Genomic DNA, 6,790 nt, shown 5'->3' with positions numbered 1-6,790 from the left:
GATCGTTTCTGCAGTGCGGAGGGAGCCTCGGTTTCTTTCTCGGGGGGCTATCCTTGTCCATCCTTCCTTCCTCTTGTCTGCGTCTTAGGAAGAAAAAGGGATGGATGGATGGATGGGGGAGGGAGGGAGGTGGCACGTGCCTTGCAAGGCTCCCTATTGCCAAGGGGGGGGGGAGACAGAGAGACAGGGGCCCCTGCCTCTGTCTCTCTGTCTGCCCCTCCATTCCCCCCCCCCGATCATCCCAGCTGCGATCCTGGGATTTCAAGTATTTGGGAGACACCGGCGGCACCAGAGAAGGCTAAAGATCCTATCGAACTAAAAGTCCCAGGATCCCCTAGGACGGGGCTACGGCACTTAAATGCCGAACTGACTTATTTCTTCAAGGTAGATGCAGCCCAGGAAGAGGCTGCCCTCCTCGCCTTTTCATCCCGACTCTCCGCTTCCTTGGAGGAGCCAGACCTAAGTGGAAGAGGCTCCGCGGACTACTTTTGCACCAGAATCCAGCTATACATCGCAGGAGACAAACCAGACCAGGAAGCTGGGGTTGATTTCTATTTCTGGGGTGTGTGTGTGTGTGTGTGTGTGTGAAGGAGCCCTCTCACATTGCCAGCTCTGTCTGCGATGGAGAAGATCTCGGTCAACCTTCAAGTGAAATTTACTAAATCCTAGGGATCGGGATGAAACGAGGTTTAATACAGGCAATGGAGGTGTGTGTGTGTGTGTGTGTGTGTTAGTGTGTGTGTCAGGGAATCCGAGCATCCAAAGAGCAAATAGTTTAAGCACTTGGACAGCATAGAAGGGGAAAAAAGAAGAATACAACTCGACATCTCCACCAAGGGACAAAGCGAGGAAACGACACCAGATGCGGCTTCAAATCGGATGACCCTTTGTCTTCCCTTCGGAGGTTCTTGCTGGGCTCCTGTGGCTTCCACCGAAAGACCTTTTCTCTCTTCTTATCCTCGTTTTTTATTTGCTAGATCTTGGGGGGGGGGGGCACAAAAACATGCCTCCAACACAGATAGGGACACTTACTTGGATCCATCCAGAACCACGGCAATGAATATATTGTCCATATATATATAAAAAAGGATAGCAGTAGGAACAACAACGACAACAACAACTACAGGACTGCTTTTGACAAGAAGAGTTGCAGATGCCAGGACTCTGGCTTGGGATGGGGGCAAAATGAAGACATTGGTCTAAAAAAATAGGTCTTCCCTCCCCATTTAATAACAACAACAACAACAACAACAATTATAATTTTATTATTATTATTAAATATATTATTCAACAAATATAATAATAATAATAATAATAATAATAATAATAATAATAATAATAATAATAATAATAATAATAATAATTTATTTCTATTTCCTGCCTCTCCCTGCAGATCAAGGCAGGATGACAACCTTATAAAAAAATACATGCAACAGTACAATCAGTAATAAAATACAGTCAACAATCATTTCAAACAAAAACCCTAACCCTTATCGCAATACAATAATAAATAACAGTTAAGATTACTATTAGTTATGATAATACTTATGATTAATTATGATAATAATTTATAAGACAACCCCCTGCTCTTCTCCCCTCCCCTCCCGAATAGCAAAATAGCAATCAAATACATACTTGAAATAGTTGTACTAGAATAATAGAATCATAGAGTTGGAAGAGACCACAAGGGCCATCCAGTCCAACTCCCTGCCATGCAGGAACTCTCAATCAAAGCATCCCCAACAGATGGCCATCCAGCCTCCGTTTGAAGATCTCCAAGGAAGGAGACTCCACCACACTCCAAGGGAGTTTGTTCCACTGATGAACAGCCCTTACTGTCAAGCAGTTCTCCCTAATGTTGAGCTGGAATCTCTTTTCCTGGAGTTTGCATCCATTGCTCTGGATCTTAGTCTCTGGAGCAGCAGAAAACAAGCTTGCTCCCTCCTCAATATGACATCCCTTCAAATCTTTAAACAGGGCTATCATATCACCTCTTAACCTTCTCTTCTCCAGGCTAAACATCCCCAGCTCCCTGATTCATTTCTCATAGGCCATGGTTTCCAGACCCTTCACCATTTTGATTGCCCTGCTTTGGACGCACTCCTGTAGACTAGAAGCCTTTGAATTGCAGGCCATGTACAGGTAGGTGCCCTCCTTTGGACATGCTCCAGTTTCTCAATGTCCTTTTTTAATTGTGGTGCCCAGAACTGGACACAGAATTCCAGGTGGGGCCTGATCAAAACACAATACAGTGGCACTATTACTTCTCTTGATCTAGTAGACACTGTACTTTTAATGATGCAGCCTAAAATTGCATTGGCCTTTTTAGCTGCTGCATCATACTGTTGACTCATGTTCAACTTGTGGTCTACTTGGACTCCTAGATCCCTTTCACATGTAGTTTCATTCAGCCAGGTGTCCCCTATCTGTGCATTTCATTTTCCCATCCTAAATGCAGTACCTTACATTTCTCCCTGTTGAAATTAATTTTGTTAGCTTTGGCCCAGCTTTCAAAATAATACTAGTTTTAGAACAGTTTTAGAACAGATAAAGATTAGGCTGCTAACAATGGCCTCTCTCTCTGCCCATTGCTATCTCTTTCCATATAAATTTACTAACAATGCTCTCAATGAAAAATAACGCCCAACCAATGTCTACTGTTGGGTGATGATGTTCTCTACGCCACTTCAGCCAGGTTTTCAGCCATTTATTTTATTTATTTTAATAAAAAAAAGTTTCCCTTCGGTCCACAAATTTCGAGCATTGCAGTAAGAGCATTGCAAAACACAGTTTGGGCCTCCACAGAAAAAAGGGCAGGGAAAGGGACCAAAGGGATGCCAACCCAACAAATGTAGAAACCAGTAACATAGTGTGAGTATACAATCTCCGGTGTTTCCCTCTTTGCAGTGCTAGAAATGCTTGAAAGAACATTGAAAGGGGGGGGGGGGGGGGAGCATATGATTCTTAGGGGTTGGGGAAAATGCCTTCATTTTGCCTTCCTGTAGCTGCATCACTTCCCTTTAGGACCCAAAGAACCCAAGTGGGGAAATGTGACTTAGGGCCCAAACAGACAGGCCAAAATAAAGCTGCTTCGGGTCACTTTGGAGGCATGCTGATTAAATGACACACACATCTTAAGAAGGCGGAAGTTGCGCCAAAGCTTCGCTCCAGTTCTGAGGACTGGAGCATGGCTTTGGCGCAGCTTCCGGCCTCTTAGGACACATACATCATTTAAACAGCATACCTCCAAAGTGACCCGAAGCAGCTTTATTTTGACCTTTCTGTTCGGGCCCTTATTCTCCAGGAGAATTGTTCCCCATCCAAACTGCGCTGCTCTTTACACTCAAAATCTACAGCTAAATCTACAGCTACCTAAGGCAGCAAGTTGTTGTTTATTTTTCATGTGATTGTTTCAACTGTTTCAACACACACAACCCCCTCCACTTCCAGGGATAAGAAGTACTTGGGATATTTTATTTTGTTTTTATTTTAACCTCCTTTGCCCAGATGGCTGACTCTGGAGCGGATTGGCTAGGCCTAGTTGTGGAGAACATCGTTTGCTAGGACTAAATGTCTTCAGAGAGATCTGGATGTTCCCAGACCTTCTTTTCAGTGCCAGGGATATACAAAATAAGTGTGAAATGCCTTTGAGCAGGTGCAGAATACTTCCCCCTTTCCTCCTACTGGATGGCACTAAGGGTTTTAAAAGAATAGGATTCTTTAGAAATGTGTTGTTTTTTTTGTTTTGTCACTTTGAAAACCACCCTTTGATAGGCAAATATAATAAGTTGCCAGGGTTTTATTATTCATCTTTCCAGTTACCATTAAGCACAGTGCATAAAAATCAAACAAATAAAGTTATCTCCATGCACACACTGTTGCTCAGAATATAAAGTATTGACGTAGCCAGATTTAAATAAATAGATAAATAAATAAATAACAACAACACGTCGCAGACACATTATCCAGTAAAGTTAGTCGCCCCTTCTAAAATCCACAGAAGAAGACAAACTCTAAATTAATGGACTGGCATACAAATGAAAGCAACAGGGCTTGGGTAGTTGTTAGCTTGTGTAGCTGGAGTTTTCCATTTGTACGGCGACATTTGAACTTGTCTCATTAAAAGGGATAAAGAATGTGACTCCTTCTTCTGCAGGTGACCCCGTTGCCCTTTGTAGGTCTGCAATTTGCGACAATTTCTCAGATATTTAGAGTCCAAAAAGTAAGATAAAGCCACGTAAGTTCATTGCCTTTGTAGACTTACTTGTTAATCTTTTGTATTTTAATCTTTGTGCTGTATGGATTGTTCCTGTTGTTTTAAACTCTACTGTAAGCCGCCCTAATCGTAGGAAGGGCGGGATATAAATAAAAATTTTATTTATTATTTATCACTTGGGGAGAACACAGTGAGAATTGCTTTTAATGAACCAAAGCTACTAAGATTATTCCAGACATTCTTTTAAAGAGCCTTCTGGAAACTGCATGCAAAATTTTTACATATTTACAAACCTAACACTGAGGTTTATGATAATATTATCAATAAACATTTAACCAATTAACCTGTTATTCACATACCAGCATCAGCCACAGAGGAAAAACACTGCTGACCCTATATGTGTAAGATCTGGGCTTAAGTCTTTGTTGTTTCTTCTGTTTCTTCAAGTCAACTCTGACCGATGGAGACCTCATTGTAGGACTTTCTTGAGCGTATTTCAGAGGAGGGTTGTCCTTGCCTTCCATTAAGGCTGAGAGAGTGTGACTTGTCCAAGGCATTGTCCAAGAGGGTCTCCATGGCTGAGCAGGGATTCAATCTCTGGTTTTGATCCACTGGATCAAGATCCGCCAGACAAGATCCATCATATAACCACCTTTTTAAAAGCTGCTAAGACGGATCTTTTCCAGAAGGCCTTTCCTGAATAGACACCCAGCCACCAAAGAGGAAAAAGTAATGTACTGATCCTGTTTGCTGTTTTGCTTGCTTATTGTTGTTTGTCTGTTTATTTATTTACTGCTTTGAATTTTCATTTATTTTAATATTTTGATTCCTTTGAGAAAAAGCAGAATATAAATAAATACTATTAGTTATTATTATTATTAATATGTTTTATATTGCAAATTGTTTAATTCTATTTTAATGGGAAGGAGGGTTGTGGGGGGATATGATATGTATACTTTTAATGTTGTAAGCTGCCCCAGTTGCCTAAGTGCAGAGGGACGGGATATTATTATTATTATTATTATTATTATTATTATTATTATTATTTTCCAGAGCCCTTGTCCAATGCTCAAACCAATATATCATGCTGGCTCTTGCAAGACATACCTCTAGAATCTTGCATAGTCCAGAGAAGCTGAAATCACCACCGCTGCTGAAAACCTGTTAACAGCATTTTGAAAAAGTAAAATTATTATTGTTTAATGTATCATATGGAAGACCATTATGCTACTAAGCATGATTGGTTTATAATCCTCGTAACCAGGAGAAATATTTAGAAAGATGCTTTTGTATTGATACCATAAAGATGTGTCTCCAGAAATCTATGACAGGATTGTACAATGTCTGGTACTTTGTAAGTTAATAATAATGAAGAACATGTCTAGAAGTGTCTTCCAGAAGACCTCTTAGGTGTTACCTGCTTATGTGCTTTTAGCTTTTCCTCAACAGCTATTTTCCCTCTTTTTTTAATTGAAAAATGTATTAATTATTTAAAAAAACCCACACCAAATACAACAAATACAAACCACAAACACAGCACACAAACTAAGAAACATACATATACAATTACAATTATTATGCAATTATTACAATTATTGAAAAGCAACCATCTAAAAATCATACATTACTCAATTTCTTTTTCTTTATCTTTCAAGTTAGTCCTTTCAAATTCGTTGTCTTATTTTCAATATCCTGTCTCATTACCATAACTCTGTTTCTCATCATTCTCTTCTTTCTCTTTCCAATAATCTCTTTTTTACATTCTCTTACTTACTCTTTCTTTATCTTTCCCTTCCTTATTCCTTCTTCTTCTCATCTTTCCTGCCTCATTCCTTCTCCCTTCCTTCTTCTCCTTCAATCCTTCCTCTCTTCCTTTCTTCTCACATACTCCAACCTTCAGTCACATTCTTTTTCTACTTTCCCTTTTTAGCCTATTGGTCATCCACTTAACAGGGCACATCTAACAGATGTGAAATCTATGGCCTGTTACAGACTGCCAAAATAAAGCTGCTTCGGGTCTCTTTGGAGGTATGCTATTTAAATGATGCATGCGTCCTAAGAATCTGGAAGCTGCACTAAAGCTGCACTCCAGTGCTTAGGAATAGAGTGTGGCTTTGGTGCAACCTCCGGACTCTTAGGACCCATGCGTCATTTAAATAGCATACCTCCAAAGAGACCTGAAGCAGCTTTATTTTGGCAGTCTGTAACAGGCCTATGTATGTATAATCCAGAAGAATACATTTCTTCTGATTGTCTTCATCTTTTCCTTCCATTATGGTCCATCTTTTGTTAAATTTTTGACTGTAAATTCCTCAGAAGAGGGAACTGCTTTTAGGGGTTTTGCTCCATCAAGAGTCATATGCACTGATGATGCTTCGTAAATCATAATGTCAACAGTGATGATGGCAATGATGGCAACATGTCCAAAGGATTGAAAATTATTGAAATTGAAAAATTTAAAATTCAAATCAGCTTTCTCCAGCCTAAAGCCCTTCAGATGTTTTGCATCACATAATATCAACTTTCTTCATCCTTGCTTCCCCCCTTATTTATTTTGTTTTGTCTTCTTTGAAG

This window comes from Sceloporus undulatus, chromosome 5 (assembly GCF_019175285.1).
Source record: "Sceloporus undulatus isolate JIND9_A2432 ecotype Alabama chromosome 5, SceUnd_v1.1, whole genome shotgun sequence".
Lineage (NCBI taxonomy): Eukaryota > Metazoa > Chordata > Lepidosauria > Squamata > Phrynosomatidae > Sceloporus > Sceloporus undulatus.
Note: the sequence above shows the minus strand (reverse complement) of the source record.